General features: G+C 38.4%; 1 non-coding gene across 1 annotated transcript; it reads left to right on the top strand.

Annotated features, from left to right (window-relative positions):
• Positions 1–1,969: 1,969 nt before the first annotated feature.
• LOC130727083 (small nucleolar RNA R71) lies at positions 1,970–2,076 on the top strand. Its single transcript, XR_009015123.1, has one exon. It is a non-coding gene; the product is annotated as a small nucleolar RNA R71 (small nucleolar RNA).
• Positions 2,077–8,551: the final 6,475 nt, after the last annotated feature.

Genomic DNA, 8,551 nt, shown 5'->3' with positions numbered 1-8,551 from the left:
TTGGAGATGTTAAGAGTTCCACCTTCATGACCATAGATGTGTCACTGGGCAAATACAAGGAATACATTTCACTTCTTCTGAAGTGATTATAAGTTGACTCTGATACCCAAGACTCTGATACCTTGTCCATGACTCTGATCACTTATGCGCTCTGATTACTTGATTTTCATCTATGTCATAAGTTTTTCACTCTGAACTCTTATATTATTTAGCTCAGAATCTAGACTTTACTAACGTTTTCATCAAGTATTAGATTCAGGGGGAGCTAAGCTCAGAATCAAGCAGTGACTTGAATTCAGAATGAGCAAGATAAACTATTCACATCAGGATAAGTCTTATTCTATATCTCTAAACTCTGAGTGAATTCAGTTTAATGTTTAAGAATTGTTCATCAAAAATCTTAGTTTTGTCATCATCAAAAAGGGGGAGATTGTAAGATCAAGTTTTGATCTAGTAGTACAACTCTATGTTTTGATGATTACAAGTTAATCTTTTGATATGAACAATTGTGGTACTCTAACGTGTTTTTCTGAGTGTGCTATTTGCAGGTTCTGACCTCAACTCAATCTCACACAAATCAGAAGCACTGTGTATAAAGAGTGACCCAAGCAACGCTTTCGCATTCACCATGTTCAGTATGAACAGTGGAAAAGCTTCAGAAGTTCTGAAGTTATACAAACTCTGATGTGGACTCAGTCGCTAGAAGCTCTGAAGATCCAGAAGTTCTGATAACCAAGAAACACTGAAGGTTCAGATGTTCTGATGGTGTAGAAGACTCTGAAGATCCAGAAGCTGAATAGTGGAAACTCTGAAGTCCAGAAGCAAGAAACTCTGAAGGCCATGTACTTCCCTCTGATTTCAGAATCAGAAGATACAATGGTCAGAGGATCTGTGCTTTCACTCTGACTCTGATCAACCGGCTTCACAAGTTCCAATATGAAGCATTCCCCTGATCAGAAGTCTCCTAGGTTTAAAGGTCGCGTCGCTATCCAAGTACAAAAGCTACTGTACCTTCCTGACGACCTACCTAACGTTCTCAGCCACAGCAGAAGCTGGATTTTCCAGAACTGCCCTCCAACGGTAGCATTTCCCATGCATCGCTCAACCCTAATCCTTGGAGTATATAAAGAGGCTGAAGACTGAAAGAAACGGCTAGAAGCATTCACACATACGCAAGACATATTCAAAATCTTCTAAGTTTTTCTTTCATCTGAAATTCATTGAGTTTACTATTAGCTTTTTAGAAGCAAATCTCTTGTAAACAATTCTTTGATAAACAGTTTGTTTAGTTCCTTTAGGAGATCAAGGTTGATCGGATCCTAGAGAAGACTAAGAGAGTGAATCTTAGTGTGAGCTAAGTCAGTGTAATTGTTAGTCACTTGTAGGTTTCAAGTGCAGTTGTAACTCTTACCTGATTAGTGGATTGCCTTCATTCTAAGAAGGAAGAAATCACCTTAACGGGTGGACTGGAGTAGCTTGAGTGATTTATCAAGTGAACCAGGATAAAATCCTTGTGTGCTTTTTTATCTCTTATCTTTAGCACTTAAGTTCTCGAAAGATTTGTCAAAATCTTTAAGGTGGAAGTTTTATATTGAAAACGTTATTCAAACCCCCCCTTTCTACCGTTTTTCATACCTTCAGAGGCCCTGCACGAGTCACACACTCCACTTTGGCTACACTAGCACCGACCACCTTTGTCACCTTTAAGTGATTTTAAATCTCTGCTATATGTTCGGAGAGTTGCTTATTGGAGGCCAAGAGCTTGTCATAAGCTTCAACTTCAAACATAATCCTTCAGGTTTGGCGATCATTTTCAGAGTTCATGGCTCTCGCTGCCATCGTTTCTATTAAGTCATACCCCGCTTGTGGGGGAAGAGCATCGAACTCTCCATTAGAAGCTGCGTCCAAACCAAACTTCCAAGAGAAATGAAGACCATCATAAAAATTGGCAACTAGTTCAGATTGGGTGAGGTTGTGCCAAGGGAATTTCCTCAAGAGCTTCTTGAAGCGCTCCCAAGCTTCATAGAGATTCTCTTCAGCGATTTGCACAAAAGTCATGATGTCCTTTTTTAATTTCCTCAAAAGGGCCTTGGGAAGAACCTTGTTGTGAATTTTTCTGCTAAGTCTTGAAGTTGTGAATTCAGCCATTCCTCCACTACATCCTTCAAAGAAAATGGAAACAAGCTCAACCGAATTGCATCCGCCGGAACATTGTTCACCTGGTAAGTGTTGCAATTCCGGATGAACTTGTCCATGTGAGCAAGAAGATCTTCTAGGGCACCTCCACCATATTGGCTTTGGCTCACCAAGATGAATGTCGGTCACAACTCAAAGTTTCTGACTCCCTCGGGAAAAACAATGCTCCCGGGATAGTCATAACTCATGGTAGCCGAAGTGAGTTCCCGAAGAGACCGGTTGGCATTCTCAACTTCTTGTTCTCGTAAACAGAGGGTGATCCCCTCTTGGATTCTCGCCTCAATGTGGACTTCAATCTCCTCCTCTGTCTTACGGCCACCTATGACGATGTCTCATGTGAGACTAACCTGAAAGTGTGACACTCAAACAGAGAAAGATTAGTAGCACAAATTCTAGACAAAGATAAAAACAAAAAATAAAACCACAAACTAAAAACTTAAACCAAAAGCACAAACAATTCCCCGGCAACGGTGCCAAAAACTAGTTGGTCAATCTGCAAGTGTACAGAATCTACCCGGTTTTAATTTATCGAATCACAGGGAATTGGTATGCGAATTCAGTTTAAGCCTCAAGTTCACGGTAGGAAAGCGAGTAAAATTCAGTTTTAAGGTTGATTGTTTAGGTGATTAATTAACAAGCAATTGAAATATAAGTGTGTGAAGAACAATGGTGAGCATGCATTGGGTTCTTGCTTAACTAATTCAGTTTTAGTCAACCTATTCTATCCACAAAACTCTGAGTCTCTTCTTGATGCTCTAGCCTAATCAATTATCTATCGATGTCTCGCATAGACAATCCTCTCAAGCCAAAAGATAGGCACAATTCCTTGACAACCTAAACATTTGCTAAAGGCATTAAGCATGCATTCAGGCCAACAAACCCCAACCATTCCTCTATTCCTAGTAGCAAGCATAGAAGGGGTAATCCCACAACAAGTCCCAAATATATAACAAACTTTCGTTCTACTACAGAAAAGCATAAAGCTAGTACGAGTTCAAGCATAAAAGATGAAGCAAAGATATGAGATTCAAGGGTTTACTCAGATTATTCATGAATACAAATAGGAATTATAACTAAAACATCAAAAGTCTTACAAAGAACCCAAAGCAAGAAGGGTTTTAGCCAAGCATGGTTATGAAATCCATACAAGAAAGTAAAGATAAAACCTGGAACATAGGACTTGGAGGAAGCTCCTCAAGCTCCAAAGACAAAACCTTACTTCTAACTTATTTGGAAATGTGAAAAATGACAAGAGATCCCAAGAGAAATGACAAAAAACCAATTTATAGGCAAACTAGGCGAGTCTAGGCGCTTTGACGCCAATAAAGCATGCATGAGCGCCAATTTAAAATGAAAAACAGTAGCTTCTGGAGGTAATTGGTGCCTAGTCACCAATTAAGCATGTCTGGTGTAACAACCTCCGTTATTAGGTTATTTATTATTTTATTTTAATTATTATTATGATATATGGTAATTAAATGATTTTATTAGATAATTAAGTGGGTAGTTGGGAGTGAGACCCATTATAAGACTATTTTAGGGTTAGGAGTGAAATAGAAAGAGAGAAATCAGAATTGGAGAATTGGAGGAGTTAGCAGAGAAGAAGAAAAGAAGCGTGAAAGAGAGAAGGGGAGAAAAGAGAAGAAAAACCTAGAATTCATGTTCTCTAGATTGGTATGATTGTGGATAATGATAGAAAGTCTGATTTAGGAACCTAGGGTGCAATTTTTTCTAAACTGAAGGTGGAAAGTTGAATTTAGGGTTATGAATTATGGGTGGAAGAGAGGGGGTAGCGCCCCGCGCATGAGGTTGCCGAAATTTACGAGCTCTTGAACCCTATTTCGAGCTGTGTTAATGACCGAACTTGAAGTAGTAGTCTTCATAAACGTTGCAGCCCTTTCTGTTATAAAACGTTTGCCGCTGGTTTTACGTCATTCCGTCGTCCGTAGCTTGAGTTTTATGCGTTTTAGTGAGGATAGGTTAAGCTGTCTCGTTTCTCACGAACTGCTGTTAGTGTTAGATTTTTCCTGAATTTTATACTTCGAATTTCGACTTGAAAATTTACATGGATATACAAAACGTGTATAGGGAACCATGATAAAATATTGGATTTTTCGAAGTGTATTGGATTATTCACTGCCTTGCGTTTTAGTGGTGATGTGCAAGGCACGGTGGCTCGCGGCCAGGCCAAGGGTTGCGCGCGAGGGAGGTGGCGCATGTAGGTAGTGGTGGCGCATGAGGGGGATGGTGCAGGAGATGGAGAGTTTTTGGGGAAAATTAGGAAAAATCCAGTTTTTGTATAATAGTTGCAGAACCTGTTATATATGAATTATATTTAATTTATATATGTTTAATAGTTCATTATATGATGTTGTTTCTGAATTGATGTTATGTGTTAAGTTGCTAAGTTACTGTGATTGCAAGTTGTGTGATTGATAACATGTAAGTGTGTGTTTCCTGAAATTGGAGATGATGTGAATTGTTGTGCTAGTGATGAATATGCTAAAATAATTCAGACTTGGAGATGGTCTGAATATGCATATATTAGTTGAGTTTTGCACAATACACTGCATAGTTGTCAAGAGGCAATGTTTGCTAGTTCTCGTGGAGGCTAGCGACTTGTCCCAAAACTGGAGTGGTTTTGAAAGTCTAGAGCGAGGGCTTTATTGGTGGTTATCTGTCTGGAATGGACGCGGTGATACCGCTAAGGATAACAACTTTGGTACCAAAGGCATTTGCACGGGTCTCACTTGAGTCATACGTGGTAGGGAGTTGTTGATGCTAATTAATGATAATTGTGATACTTTTTGAGATTTGATGTTGTGGTAATTGGAGACAATAATATTTGCTTACTTGATGCTATGAATTATGGAGTATTGTCATAACTGTGAGATTGATTGATTATATTAAATTACATAATTTATTATTTGTTAGTGGAGTGTGAAGAATTTATGTGGAACATAGATAAGCTTTTACATTATTTATTATTATGTTTATCCATATGATATGAGTTTTCACCCTTCTGTTGGAATGATGTTCTATGCGACATCACTCAGGTATTGAGGATAGTGGAGCTTCTCGCGAGTAGTCAGAGGAGCTAGTCTTTTAGATATGTTTTTAGTGATGAGAGTCATGCTCTATTATGTAACGCCGGGGAAGCGCTTAGTTTGTACCTGGATGATAGGAGATATTTTATGAACTCTCTTTATTTATTTTTGGATTATGTTAAATTTTGAGTTGAAAATAAATCTACTGTGCTATGCATATGACGTTATGACATTAAATTTGGAAATTTATATTTTTATTATGAGCATGACATGTGTTTTGATTTCTGTTTCTGGAGAGTAAGTGCGACACCCTCTGTTATGTGCATTTTACTATGATTTATGCTATAATAACTACGTGGGGTTTAGAGGGTGTTACACCTAGGCGTCAATTCTGTAAGACCCAAGTTTTAAGCTTAGAATAAGTGGAAGAGATTTCCATTTACGATTAGGTTTGACGTATCGTGAAGGGAAAACCTGAACAAGAGTTTATCGAATGGAATAAATTTATGAAGGAGAAAGTTCAGGAAAAGTCAAAGGATTGTATCGAAGTCGATTTAAGTTATAGCACGACTAATATTCGTTTTAAAACCTAGGACAAGAACCTTAGGAAATCAAACTGTGTTCCACCCTTGGAACACTGTAGGAATTTAGTCCAAAAATCTTCAGAGAAATGTTAGAACTTCTCTTTTTCCATATATCACAATCGTTTCGGGGCGAAACTCTAGAATCTACGAACGTCCGATTCCAATCATCGGAAGTTTGCCGAAACTGAAACCCTGGTATTTCAAAACCCTAGAATCAACCGACGATGAAGACTTTTTCTATCCGGAGCTTCAAATGAAGATTCCACACGCGTACACCCATTTCTCTTGATGTTTTCAATCTTTCTTCAGAAGGAAGTTTTCTATTCCGACATACGATGCAAAAAGTAACTTATCGGGTAAAATAGTTTTTACACAGACTTTGCATTAGTCACTTAAAATACAAGGAGACCTCGGTTGAGTTTTGGTATTATGTCGCCAAATCCTATCTTAGAATTCATGGAGAATGAAGCCGGAAAAATCGGAATCGCGAAACTTTCGTTTTCCCGCGTTTTGCCAACCTCTATATATAGCATTAAAAACAAGCCTCGAAAACCAAAAATCATACCGATATTTCTTTGAAGAATTAGAAGATTCAGCGGGGAGAATATCGTGTCTAAAATACGTTGGAATCAGTAGGAAGAATCGGAAATCGCTCTCATATTTTTATCTTAACTCTATGAGCAAAATCCTCCGATATCTAAACAAATCTGTACCGGTTTACAAAATATCTTCTCAAAATATCTGTTCATACTTATCCAATCTTGATAAATATCTATTCATACCTATCCAATCTTGATAAATATCTATTCATACTTATCCCATCCTTGCTAAATATCTTCCATTTCATTCCCTATATATATATGTTGAAGCTTGAGACAAAACCTCACAAACACACACACACAAGCCGCGGCCAAGAGGAGAGGAGGAGAAGAAGATTTTCTTGATTTCTTGCTTGATCGTTGATCCGACAGTTGCTACTTCAAGGTGTCGAGGTATAGTCGCTAATCCTTACCTCTGATCATCTTTTCCATAGCTTTTCTCTATGCCCTTCTGTACTCTTAGTTTTGAGGTTTTTGCAAAACTATCCGGAATACTTCATTTTTTATTCTAAACATCTTCCTTACGTGCCCAAGAGCACTTCTGTCGGATTAGTTTTTCCGTTATGTCGCCGGAACTCCGCCGGAATCAATTTCTGCTTAAAATACCCATTTTTAAGCAAAGTCTCAACCTTTGGACTGAAAACTATCGCCTTAGCTTAGTGCTAGTAGGATTAGTTGTCATAAACGTCGTTGGTGACGTCCCTATCCAATTTGCTTTTCGAAATTTCAGTTTTGAATTTCTGAGCTAAAATATTGACCAAAATACCCCTGCGACAGTTTTCGATCCGATAATTTTTCCGAGTCTAGAATACCCTTAGTTACGACTAATAATAACCTAGGAACCAAGTTTGATCGAAGAAAAATCGACCCACCTAATTACCTAAAGTGGCCGAGCACCCTAAGGGGAGATGAGGAAAATTTCTTTTTCAAAAAACTTGTCCTTTCGCGCTAAGATTATCGTACCTCGGAGTATATACTACTTCGTGTAACCTTAGTAAGTATTGATAGCTTAGTTTCTGATAGATTCTGAGGGAATTCTGTGGTTTTTACTCTAAAGGTTCTTTTGAGGAATTTCCTGAAGAACTAGGAGCGGATTGTGAAGGAACCTTCGAAGATAATCCTGGAAATTGGCTAAGGTGAGGGCTTCTCACTGAATACTAGCTAATGCTTTAGGTGTCGACGAATTCGACTTGATTTATTGTTTATGCACTTATTTGTGTTTGACTGAGAAATGTTTTCTGAGGCTACGGCTGACAATTGATAATCATTTATCGCTTGAATTGCTTTTGAGTTTGAATCACATGCTATGTGCTAAATGGTTAATCTAGGATGTGTGATATCTGCCCTATATGCTAAGTGTTATGTGGTTAACTTAGGTTGTGTTGATATATGAGCTATGATTGTTGGATTGTGCTAATTTAACTATGCTATTACACTAATACTTGTGATACTGAGGAGTGAGAATAAGGGGCAGGTCATGCCGATTTTATTTTGAGAGTTTGAGAAAGTTTGACGGGACAAACGGAGTTCGGGCCTTGTTATTGTTTTAGTGGATCGAGACATTCTCTGGGATTTACTTGGGATTATGGGATCTTTGAAACTCGTAGGAAATACGATAAGACTAAAAGGAAACTATTTTTACAAGGAAAATTCATAAGATATTAAACAACCTCTAAACCTTTAAATAATGATAACAATCTCGGATGCAAGCTTAGGATCAAATCTTAGTTTTGGAAAACGAGAAGTGTCGTCGGATCCAAGTGTTGAGAAAGTTGAGAAGTTTTGAGCATGTTGATACTCTTGTGCTGTGGGAGCAGTTATGTCGTTGGGCTATCCGAGGGATAAGCCGGGAGACTGATAGTTTTCGAGTATGTCGATACTCTTTGCTCGCTGAGCAGTTTTTGACCATCGGATGGAGATGAGTCGGATGATTCGAGGAATCATCATGAGTTAAGTTTATACCTTCGGGTACAGTTTATACCTTCGGGTACAGTTTATGCCTTCGGGTACAGTTTATACCTTCGGGTACAGTTTATGCCTTCGGGTACAGTTTATGCCTTCGGGTACAGTTTATGCCTTCGGGTACAGTTTATACCTTCGGGTACAGTTTATACCTTCGGGTACA

Source organism: Lotus japonicus, chromosome 6 (genome assembly GCF_012489685.1).
Source record: "Lotus japonicus ecotype B-129 chromosome 6, LjGifu_v1.2".
NCBI classification, from domain to species: domain Eukaryota; kingdom Viridiplantae; phylum Streptophyta; class Magnoliopsida; order Fabales; family Fabaceae; genus Lotus; species Lotus japonicus.
This window is presented reverse-complemented; position numbering and strand designations above follow the sequence as displayed.